The 12,694-nt window shown below is 45.2% G+C and overlaps 1 protein-coding gene across 36 annotated transcripts in view; it reads left to right on the forward strand.

Moving 5' to 3' along the window:
• Positions 1-12,694, forward strand: part of ADGRL3 (adhesion G protein-coupled receptor L3) — an 806,525-nt gene that overhangs the window by 495,059 nt on the left and 298,772 nt on the right. The window lies entirely within an intron of this gene.

Below are 12,694 nucleotides of genomic sequence, written 5' to 3' on the forward strand. Positions count from 1 at the left end.
ACTTTTTTGTGGACTTTAATTTAAAGGTACATCTCCAAATGTAGCTTGTATACACACTGGAGAGCATTGCCATAAAAATATTTTGTACATGCGATTGCTGAAATGAAACAATAGGCCTTTACTCCTTACAGGGGATCAGTGGCAAAGGATCATGGGAATGTGTCAGCTTGCCCTCTGTCGTGGTTTAAAGAAGTAGACAAGGGGGCACACTGAAATCTTAGATCTGTAACAAAGTCAAATTAAATTCAATTGAGCTGGAGACGGCCGGTTCAGTGCTTTTTACAGAGTGAAACCGAATATTGATTTTTCTCAAAAACTGCTAATTAATTGCTGCTTTTGAAGGAGTTACCTCCCTTTGTTATTTTATTGGGAGTTGGATTCAATTACTGTAAAGGAATCTTTTGAAGAAAGGTCTGCTTAGGGTCCACAAAACCTATGAAGCTGATTGTTAACGCATATCTCCAGGAGGTTATATCGGATAGAAGGAAACGGTCTATCCCTCCTGCTCTTCAGTCTCTAAAGGGGCCATTCGGTTCATGGGTGCCTGTCGGTGGATTGGGCCCTTCTTACAAAGATCTTCTGCTAGTCTGTTTCCTTGCCTGTTGGGTGGAAGTAACATTGGAAACGACTCTGCACTTCCATCAGTATTCTCCATAACAAATGCTCCAAGAACGTCAACTAAAATAATAGTGAGCATGTTCTGGTGTACTGCTTGCAACATCGTGCTCCAGACTTGAGCTGAGGACAAAATTGTGAGTGGTGTACATGAAATGAAGACCCTTCCCTGTACCTTTTATGATCCTAACATTAACCCGAGCTATTTATTCTGATCACCACCATCTGGTGACCCGGCTGGTATAAATAATCTAAAAAAACCCACCCTTGTCTCCTTCTGTACTACTGGAGTAAAACAAGGATGGTATTTGGACAAAAAGAAAAGGAGTACTTGTGGCACCTTAGAGATTAACCAATTTATTTGAGCATAAGCTTTCATGAGCTACAGCTGTAGCTCACGAAAGCTTATGCTCAAATAAATTGGTTAGTCTCTAAGGTGCCACAAGTACTCCTTTTCTTTTTGCGAATGCAGACTAACACGGCTGTTACTCTGAAACCTGGTGTTTGGACAGTTACACCCATTGAGGGGGTGCTGCTTATTCTCCACAGCAGCAATGCCGCCCCTGCCTCCTCACTGGGAAGTAGTCCTTCAGAGCTGTAATTGCCCCTACTCATTACGTGGGGTCCTTCGCTCTGCTCTGTACCCCTGTAAGAGACAGCTACCGTCTGGTCTGCTGACATTTGAGGCTGTTGGTGTAAGTAAATGCTACTCAGCGTGACTGAGACCTGCAGAATTGATCCCTTAAGCCCTAGCCCTTCCCATAACAAAACGCTGGGATTAGAAATAATTAATGTTGCTTGTCAGGATTCAAGGTCATGCGTCAAGTTCCACTCTGTTACCGCAGTGGGAATCCAGAGTAATCTCACTGGCTTCAGCAGCGTTATTCTGGATTTACACCAGTGTCACTGGGAGCAGAATGATTTGACCAGAGCAAGCTGTCCATGAACATATGTTCACCCTCTAGAGAAGAGTTTTCTGTTGGATTTTAGGTGTAATTCATGCTGGGACATACATATGCAGGGTTCAGGGTCTAGTCTAATGCAGTCCTTTTTGACACAGACGGACTTCTGCCACTAGTGAAAGTGGGGGGACGGAACCTAGTTTCTCCTGTATACTCTTGCAGTAAGGAGTGTAGGGCTCTTGGGTGTTGTGTTATTGCAGGAAGTTAGTTACATGTGACACTGTGTGGGACACGGTGTCAATTTTGAACAGCTACAGTCAAACCAATGAACTTTTTAATACATTTCTCAAGACATGTACAGTTTCTGTTTTCTGGGCAGGTAACACAATATAACATATATTCTGCTTACCTCTTCTTTGGCGGAGCTGAAAACAGGTTGGTTTAGGCTATGCCTTCACTGCAGTTAACTTGAGATATCTACACTTCAGTTAGCCTAGCCTGAGTCACAGCAGCCAGGCTGCAAAATAACTCTCTTTGAGCTGCACTGAATGATGGGAGCAGTTGCTGATTTGTGCTAACTCAAGCTGTTGCTAGATCCCTGCTGGGCCAGCAGGCTTGAATTTAAAGTGCTATCACATTCCAGCTAAAGATTCTTGCCTGTGTGTGGGAGTTGGGTTCGGGGCAGCACTTGAGTTAACTCTTCAATGAAGACAAGCCCTTAAGCTCACCCTGGATACAATGGTGGTGACATTTGTTGGCAGGAGAAACCTTTTGAGGAAGTGTCAGTTGTTGTGGGTGCACTCTTAGTTGTGAGGGCATTAGCTCTCTGGGTGTTAAAATGCTTTGCTTTCTCAAGCTCTTACTAGACTCATCCACTGCTCCTAGCACTTCAAGAAACAGAGGTGGATGGAAATGCCCACAGTTGGTTGGAGATTGCTTCCTTTACTCATGGCAGCGGTCCACACCTTTGTCAGTCAACAGCCAAGCTTCTGTGAAGTGTTCTAGCCAGGCTAACTTGGAAGGCCCTTAAGCAGCTTGAATTATTATTGAATGGGGCTGCCTTGCCTTTTAGGTAGGACAGAGGCCACCAAGAGCATGTTACAACTATACTGCCTAATCCAAACTGGTTGCAGATCCTTTCTCTGATGTTGATCACTATCTGCAAACTCTAAATGGTCTAGCACCAAATTACCTTAGAGACCACTCATGAGCCCAGATGTGACACCTGAAACCTGCCCTCCTTAGAGTGAAATCTCCCGGAGCAAGATTGGCTGCTATGTAGAATTATCTCCTGCTGGAAATCTGTCAGAGTCTAAGCTAATCTATTTTTAGAACATGATGCAAGATTCACATTTTCATTCAGCCTTTTTTTAGTAACTGTGAGTGTTGGAATTTCCTTGGCAGTCAGTTTCCTAGCTGGAAACCCTCCACTCTGATTCTGGTCTGTTCAGGACAGCTGATTAGCTTGCTTTAGTGGGCTTAGAAATATATGCTTCCTGTTTTGGAGGAAATGTTTTATTCTCTTGATCTAAGTTATGTCCAGGAGCCCATCCATTACAGTGCTGTGTACCTGACAAACATGTGAAATTAATAAATAGTTATGCCCATCTGGCAAGAGGTAGCATTCATATAATGCCTACATGTGTGTTGGAGACATCTATATATTGTATATTAGCACTGTGTTTTACCAGGTATGCAATGAAATGTGGTACTAAACTATTGTACCTACCTTTGACATTTAAAAAATGCACAGAATGCATGTTAAACTTTTATACCCTAGGTTTGTGTTTAATATCGGAATATGCTCTCTTGACATGTGATGGCAACCATTTAATTCAGTAAATTATTCTGCTTCTTCTTTATCCTCTTTTTTTTAAGCAGTTTTACAATGTAGATAAGGTGAACCCTCTGTCCTTAAAATATGCTAATTAAGTGCATTTGCGTCTCAGTTAAAAGATGTGGCAGTGTAGTGATGAATAAGAACTTTAAACACATATGACACCTCGTTAAAATGTAATTTTCACATCATACATCTGAGCCCTTTACTTTGACAGCTGAGTAATGTGAATGGTGGGCAGAGAATCCTGAACATTTTCAAAGCAGTCACGTGCTAATAGGTGCAGGAAAGCGGCTTCCTGCATTGTTCAGCTTGAAACATCCTTGCCAGGGAAATACATCAAGAGAGCTGTAGAATTTTAAGTCACGCTTGCGTACAGGATATGAATTGCTACAGTTTCAAGATCCCAGTGTGATAAGACACATTTCCTGTTTCTGAAATTTAATCCACGTGCATTTCAAAATCCTTACTGAACCTTGGTGCTGTACATCTCCTTATGCTGGTTGGGGGCAATATTTCAGTGGCTGCTAGTTGTTAATTGCAGATGATTCTGTATTTTTATTTTCCAGTTGCTTTCCTCTGAGCATCCCTAGCTCTCCTCTCCAGCTCTTCTTCACTGCTCGTGGCAGTGGCTGCTGGCTTACATACATTATTGCTGGAATCATAAAAGAAAGCCCAGCTATTGCTTACAGTAGCAGTCACATGGATGTTTATGATGAGCTAAATTGTTTGCTTATAGTCTTTAATACCTCCCTTTTTGTGACTGTGTCCCAGTAATTGAAGATGGTTACCCTTTAAATAAATCGTGTTCCTTTCTGCTGTGTAGCCAGAAAGGTATGTCAATCCTGGCAAGGTCAAGAATTCAGTTCAACTGATTCCCTGTGTTTGGAATGATACTGGCACCTCAGTGGTAATTTGTTGGTCTAGCTACTTATTTAAAAGGACCAAGCTAAGGAGATAACGCCCAAAGACCAGTTAATAAATTTGTTGGATGTTATGGCGTATCTGTCTTTTTCTCTTCTTCTTTTACTCATTAAAAATGGTGCTTGTTAAAAATGATAAGGTAGTACTATGGGCAGCTCTTCTTATAATGACAAGGAGTCCGGTGGCACCTTAAAGATTAACAGATTTATTTGGGCATAAGCTTACTTGGGTAAAAAAGCACTTCTTCAGATGCATGGCGTGAAAATTACAGATGCAGGCATTATATACGGACACATGAAGAGAAGGGAGTTACCTCACAAGTGGAGAACCAGTGTTGACAGCGCCACTTCAGTCAGTGTGGATGTAGTTCACTCCCAGTAATTGACGAGGAGGTGTCAATTCCAGGAGAGGCAAAGCTGCTTTTGTAGTGAGCCAGCCACTCCCAGTCCCTATTCAAGCCCAAATTAATGGTGTTAAATTTGCAAATGAATTTTAATTCTGCAGTTTCTCTTTGAATTTTTTTTGTTCATGTATAGCTACTTTCAAGTCTGTTATAGAATATCCAGGAAGATCTTATAATGGTCATCCTGCCATTCGGCAACCAAAGCTGGAATGGGAACTTTCTTCTGTTCTGCCTTCTCATGAGAACGCTCACATTCCTGAAGGGTGAGATCCCCAATATTCCAAATGCTCCTTTTGTGGAGCTGCTCAGACATTTTACTAGAACTTGGCTCACGCAAAGTGAGCGTCTTCTGGGCCTGTCCAGGAAAAACAGATATGTGGCTTCTTGCTCCCCCGAAATAAAAACATCCTTCTATAAATGGGGCTGTGGAATGGGAAATAGCTTTGCGAAGGGGAGATTATGTTACACTAATAAAATAATGCCAATAGGATCTTATAAGAGGGATAAGGCAAAATGCCGCATTTATTATAAATACAACAGAAAATTAGCAAATGCAATCACTATCACTATTCATTCATACAAACATTCACACAGGTTCTGCAAAGTTGTTATAGTTACCAGCCTAAAGATTGCTCGTGCCAAGTCACTGGCCAAGTGACCTGGACACGAGGGTGGAGCCAAGTCGTTGTCAGATGCGCAGCCGATGCTCCTGGAGGGTGGTCGCAGAACCAGACTCAAAGAACCCAGTCCCTTGGTTCTGTCTTTATAGGTCTTTGGCCCAATACAAGTCTATGGAGGTTGCTTCATCATGCTGACGTTGCATTCAAGATGATAATTAATCAGTTTAATCAGCAGATGGTACATTCATGACGGCTGGGTGTTATCTTCAGTTCTTCTGTCCTTCCTTGATGCGCTCAGGTGGATTCTGCTTTGCCCGCCACGGATCATCTGGTTATCTCCACTCTGCATTCTCTTCGGCCCATCGATACTGGAGTTATAATTCTTAGGTGTAGGCTGGCACCATCAACTAACCAATCAATTACCTGTTTCAAACACTCACTCCCATACACTCATCATTCTTACATTTCAAATGCAATTTCATGACTTTCAGGGTGTAACAAATTTAATCCAATTCCCTTTCCCTCTCTCGTTATATAAAAATCTACATAGACATGATAAAGCACCCAAGGGGTGAGAGTATCAGCGTGTTGCTTCAAAGAGCAGCATTGTTTTCTCGAAGTTCTTATCACGCCTTGGTACAGACTCTCTGTCTTGTAACGGCCATTCTTATCACTTTCTAACACAAACTTTAACTCAGTCCCCGTAACAGCCTGAGATAATTAGCGCTTTGGCCTTGCAATCCTTACAGAGGTAAGCTCAAAATGGGAATATGGTTTGTTCAGGGACGGAATGAGAAAGAAAGAAAGAAAAAATCCTTATAACATATATATCTATATCATAGAATCATAGAAAATCAGGGTTGGAAGGGACCTCAGGAGGTCATCTAGTCCAACCCCCTGCTCAAAGCAGGACCAATTCCCAACTAAATCATCCCAGCCAGGGCTTTGTCAAGCCTGACCTTTAAAACCTCAAAGGAAGGAGATTCCACCACCTCCCTAGGTAACGTGTTCCAGTGTTTCACCACCCTCCTAGTGAAAAAGTTTTACCTAATATCCAACCTAAACCTCCCCCACTGCAACTTGAGACCATTACTCCTTGTTCTGTCATCAGCTCCCACTGAGAACAGTCTAGATCCATCCTCTTTGGAACCTCCTTTCAGGTAGTTGAAAGCAGCTATCAAATCCCCCCTCCTTCTTCTCTTCCGCAGACTAAACGATCCCAGTTCCCTCAGCCTCTCCTCATAAGTCATGTGTTCCAGTCCCCTAATCATTTTTGTTTCCCTTCGCTGGACGCTTTCCAATTTTTCCACATCCTTCTTGTAGTGTGGGACCCAAAACTGGACACAGTACTCCAGATGAGGCCTCACCTATGTCGAATAGAGGGGAACGATCGTGTCCCTCGATCTGCAGGCAATGCCCCTACTTATAAAGCCCAAAATGCCATTGGCCTTCTTGGCAACAAGGGCACACTGTTGACTCATATCCAGCTTCTCATACACTGTAATCCCTAGGTCCTTTTCTGCAGAACTGCTGCCTAGCCATTCGGTCCCTAGTCTGTAGCGGTGCATGGGATTCTTCCGTCCTAAGTGCAGGTCTCTGCACATGTCCTTGTTGAACCTCATCAGATTTCTTTTGGCCCAATCCTCTAATTTGTCTAGGTCCCTCTGTATCCCATCCCTACCCTTCAGCTTATCTACCTCTCCTCCCAGTTTAGTGTCATCTGCAAACTTGCTGAGGGTGCAATCCACACCATCTTCCTGATCATTTATGAAGATGTTGAACAAAACCGGCCCCAGGACCAATCCATGGGGCACTCCACTTGATATCGGCTGCCAACTAGACATGGAGCCATTGATCACTACCTGTTGAGCCCGACAATCTAGCCAACTTTCTGTTAACCTTATAGTCCATTCATCCAGCCCATACTTCTTTAACTTGCTGGCAAGAATACTGTGGGAGACGGTGTCAAAACCTTTGCTAAAGTCAAGGAACAGCACGTCCACTGATTTCCCCTCATCCACAGAGCCAGTTATATCATCATAGAAGGCAATTGGATTCGTCAGGCATGACTTGCTCTTGGTGAATCCATGCTGACTGTTCCTGGTCACTTTCCTCTCCTCTAAGTGCTTCAGAATTGATTCCTTGAGGACCTGCTCCATGACTTTTCCAGGGACTGAGGTGAGGCTGACTGGCCTGTAGTTCCCAGGATCCTCCTCCTTCCCTTTTTTAAAGATGGGCACTACATTAGCCTTTTTCCAGTCGTCCGGGACTTCCCCTGTTCGCCATGATTTTTCAAAGATAATGGCCAATGGCTCTGCAATCACATCCACCAACTCCTTTAGCACTCTTGGATGCAGCGCATCCGGCCCCATGGACTTGTGCTCGTCCAGCTTTTCTAAATAGTCCCGAACCACTTCTTTCTCCACAGAGGGCTGGTCACCTCCTCCCCATGCTGTGCTGCCCTGTGCAGTAGTCTGGGAGCTGACCTTGTTCGTGAAGACAGAGGCAAAAAAAGCATTGAGTACATTAGCTTTTTCCACATTCTCTGTCCCTCATTCAGTAAGGGGCCCACACTTTCCTTGACTTTCTTCTTGTTGCTAACATACCTGAAGAAACCCTTCTTGTTACACTTAACATCTCTTGCTAATTGCAACTCCAGGTGTGATTTGGCCTTCCTTATTTCACTCCTGCATGCCCGAGTGATATTTTTATACTCCTCCCTGGTCATTTGTCCAGTCTTCCACTTCTTGTAAGCTTCTTTTTTGTGTTTAAGATCAGCAAGGATTTCACTGTTAAGCCAAGCTGGTCGCCTGCCATATTTGCTATTCTTTCTACACATCGGGATAGTTTGTCCCTGTAACCCAATAAGGATTCTTCAAAATACAGCCAGCTCTCCTGGACTCCTTTCCCCCTCATGTTATTCTCCCAGGGGATCGTGCCCATCAGTTCCCTGAGGGAGTCAAAGTCTGCTTTTCTGAAGTCCAGGGTCTGTATTCTGCTGCTCTCCTTTCTTCCCTGTGTCAGGATCCTGAACTCGACCATCTCATGGTCACTGCCTCCCAGGTTCCCATCCACTTTAGCTTCCCCTACTAATTCTTCCCAGTTTGTGAGCAGCAGGTCAAGAAGAGCTCTGCCTCTAGTTGGTTCCTCCAGCACTAGCACCAGGAAATTGTCCCCTACACTTTCCAAAAACCTCCTGGATTGTCTGTGCACTGCTATATTGCTCTACCGGCAGATATCAGGGTGATTGAAGTCTCCCATAAGAACCAGGGCCTGCGATCTAGTAACTTCTGCGAGTTGCTGGAAGAAAGCCTCGTCCACCTCATCCCCCTGGTCTGGTGGTCTATAGTAGACTCCCACCACGACATCACCCTTGTTGCTCACACTTCTAAACTTAATCCAGAGACTCTCAGGTTTTTCTGTAGTTTCATACTTGAGCTCTGAGCAGTCATACTGCTCCCTTACATACAATGCAACTCCCTCACCTTTTCTGCCCTGCCTGTCCTTCCTGAACAGTTTATATCCATCCATGACAGTACTCCAGTCATGTGAGTTATTCCACCAGGTCTCTGTTATTCCAGTCACCTCATAATTCTTTGACTATGCCAGGACTTCCAGTTCTCCTTGCTTGTTTCCCAGGCTTCTTGCATTTGTGTATAGGCACTTGAGATAACTCACTGATTGTCCCTCTTTCTCAGTATGAGGCAGGAGCCCTCCCCTCTCGCGCGCTCCTGCTCGTGCTTCCTCCTGGTATCCCGCTTCCTCACTTACCTCAGGGCTTTGGTCTCCTTCCCCCGTTGAACCTAGTTTAAAGCCGTCCTCATGAGGTTAGCCAGCCTGCTTGCGAAAATGCTCTTCCCTCTCTTCGTTCGGTGGAGCCCATCCCTGCTGAGCACTCCTCCTTCTTGGAACACCATCCCATGGTCAAAGAATCCAAAGCCTTTTCTCCGACACCACCTGCGTAGCCATTGGTTGACTTCCACGATTCGACGGTCTCTACCCAGGCCTTTTCCTTCCACGGGGAGGATGGACGAGAACACCACTTGCACCTCAAACTCCTTTATCCTTCTTCCCAGAGCCACGTAGTCTGCAGTGATCCACTCAAGGTCATTCTTGGCAGTATCATTGGTGCCCACGTGGAGAAGCAGGAGGGGTGGCGATCCGAGGGCTTGATGAGTCTCGGCAGTCTCTCTATCACATCGTGAATCCTAGCTCCTGGCAAGCAGCAGACTTCTTGGTTTTCCCGGTCGGGGCGGCAGATAGATGACTCAGTCCCCCTTAGGACAGAGTCCCCAAACATCACCACCCGCCTCCTTCTCTTGGGAGCGGTGGTCGTGGAACCCGCAACCCTAGGACAGTGCATCTCATGCCTTCCAATCGGCGGAGTCTCCTTCTGATCCCTTCCCTCAGAAGTATCATCTAGTCCATTCTCGGCATTAGTACCTGTGGAGAGAACATGAAAACGGTTACTTACCTGTGTCTGCGTTGCTGGTACATGTACGCTCCCCTTTCTTCTTCTGGAGGTCACATGCTGCCAAATTTCTTCACCGTCCTCCTGTCCCCGCAGTGCAGCCTGCTCTGAATCTTCAGAACGTTGTGTCCGTAGAAGCATATCCTGACATCTGACTAGGAAATCTTCAGTTTCTCTTATGCAACGCAGGGCCAATACCTGTAGCTCCAGACCTTGAACCTTCTCTTCCAATTTAGAGACCAGCTTGCACTTTCATAGATTCATAGATACTAAGGTCAGAAGGATCCATTATGAGCATCTAGTCTGACCTCCTGCACAATGCAGGCCACAGAATGTCACCCACCCACTCCTGCGAAAACCTCTCACCTATGTCTGAGCTATTGAAGTCCTCAAATCGTGGTTTGAAGACTTCAAGGAGCAGAGAATCCTCCAGCAAGTGACCCGTGCCCCAGACAAAGTCGCTTCTGTCCTGTGGAAGAAAGACAAACATGGCACATCCAGTGCAGGTCACAACAGCTGAACACTCCCAATCCATATTACTTTCCTTCTGTGAGCTTCGTCAGGAGTTGTAGTAACTACTCAGAGAAGCCGGCAAGATGTAAGCCTCAGTGGGCTCTTCCCAGGCAAACTCCCTCTGTTAGCCTCTCTGCTGTATATCAAACTAAGGCCTACCACTGCTTCTTATTTATAAATGCAGGGTGATCCAACAATAGAGGGTTCATAGTGTTCCCTCAATCACTGCTCTTCTCACTGTGCTCGTATTCACATCGTCCTGAAGAAAATGTCACAGCAGCCCTGCCAGTGGGAGAGCCGGACACATATTTTGCTGCTTCGAAGACCCAGCTGTATCTCTCTAGGGTTTAAATAACACCATTGTAAAGAAATGTAAATTCACCATCTAAAACCAGGAAATTGTTAAATGTGTTTTCCTTTCACTGGTTACTTATGATCATTTGTGTATATCTACATGCTACACCTCAGCAGTATAGTATCTTTTAGTGAGGGCTGAGGTTTGATGATCCTTTATTTCCCCCCAGAATAACTTTTTCATATCTGCTCCCAACAGGGTGGATTTGATTTAAATCATGGTTTAAATCACTAGTCAGAAAGACTCAATTTAATCATGGATTTCTACATAAAAGTGCATTCTTGTTGGTTGTTGTAACCTTAATACATATTTTTCACAACTCTGAGATAGATGTATTTCATTTTTAGAAGGTACACACTATACATTTTTAAAGTGATTTATTTTGAAAACTTTTCAGATTAGTTTTACAGCTATATCAGAAAATGAATGATTGTTTGGTTCTTTCATTTACCAAAGGTAATTGAAGCAGATATTTATGAAGTCATTGGGAGGTGAACTATCTCCAATTCAACAGGTTAATCATTAATATTTGGAGGATTTCTTGCCATGCTGTATTAGGAGGAGAACATCACCAGAGAGACACTCAAATTGTTTTATTTAACTAAAACAATGTTACGTATTCTGGATTTTTTCTTCAACAGCAAACATAGACTATTTTAACAAAATAAGCGTATGAATTTTTGAATTGAGTTAAAAGAAAAGGAGTACTTGTGGCACCTTAGAGACTAACCAATTTATTTGAGCATAAGCTTTCGTGAGCTACAGCTCACTTCATCGGATGCATAAAAGTGGAAAATGCAGCGAGGATGTTTTTATACACACAGACCATGAAAAAATGGGTGTTTATCACTTCAAAAGGTTTTCTCTCCCCCCACCCCACTCCCCCGCTGGCAATAGCCCATCCAAAGTGATCACTCTCCTCACAACGTGCATGACAATCAAGGTGGGCCATCCCCAGCACAAATCCAGGCCCTCTCTCCCCCGACCCCACTCCCCCGCTGGCAACAGCCCATCCAAAGTGATCACTCTCCTCACAACGTGCATGACAATCAAGGTGGGCCATTTCCAGCACAAATCCAGGGTTTAACAAGAACGTCTGAGGAACGGGGGGGGGGGGGGGGGGGGGGGGGGGGGAATAGGTTACCTTGCATAATGACTTAGCCACTCCCAGTCTCTATTCAAGCCTGTGCTGGAAATGCGCCCCCCCCCCCCCCCCGACCACCACACACACTGCAAGAAGAGCGACCACCCCAGATAAGCCACTGCCAGCAGGAGAGTGGGGTGGGGGGAGAGAAAACCCGGACCTGCGCTGGAAATGGCCCACCCCCACCCCACTCTCCTGCTGGTGGTGGCTTATCTGGAGTGATCGCTCTCCTTACACTGTGTGTGGTGGTCGGCGTGGGCCATTTCCAGCGCAGGTCTGGGTTTTCTCTCCCCTCACCCCACTTTCCTGCTGGTAGTGGCTTATCTGGGGTGGTCGCTCTTCTTGCAGTGTGTGTGGTGGTCGGGGGGGGGGGGGGGGGGCATTTCCAGCACAGGCTTGAATAGAGACTGGGAGTGGCTAAGTCATTATGCAAGGTAACCTATTCCCCGCCCCCCCCCCCCCCCCCCCCCCCCCCCCGTTCCTCAGACGTTCTTGTTAAACCCTGGATTTGTGCTGGAAATGGCCCACCTTGATTGTCATGCACGTTGTGAGGAGAGTGATCACTTTGGATGGGCTGTTGCCAGCGGGGGAGTGGGGTCGGGGGAGAGAGGGCCTGGATTTGTGCTGGGGATGGCCCACCTTGATTGTCATGCACATTGTGAGGAGAGTGATCACATTGGATGGGCTATTGCCAGCGGGGGAGTGGGGTGGGGGGAGAGAAAACCTTTTGAAGTGATAAACACCCATTTTCTCATGGTCGGTGTGTATAAAAACATCCTCACTGCATTTTCCACTTTTATGCATCCGATGAAGTGAGCTGTAGCTCATGAAAGCTTATGCTCAAATAAATTGGTTAGTCTCTAAGGTGCCACAAGTACTCCTTTTCTTTTTGCGAATACAGACTAACACG

This window comes from Chelonia mydas, chromosome 4 (assembly GCF_015237465.2).
Source record: "Chelonia mydas isolate rCheMyd1 chromosome 4, rCheMyd1.pri.v2, whole genome shotgun sequence".
NCBI lineage: Eukaryota > Metazoa > Chordata > Testudines > Cheloniidae > Chelonia > Chelonia mydas.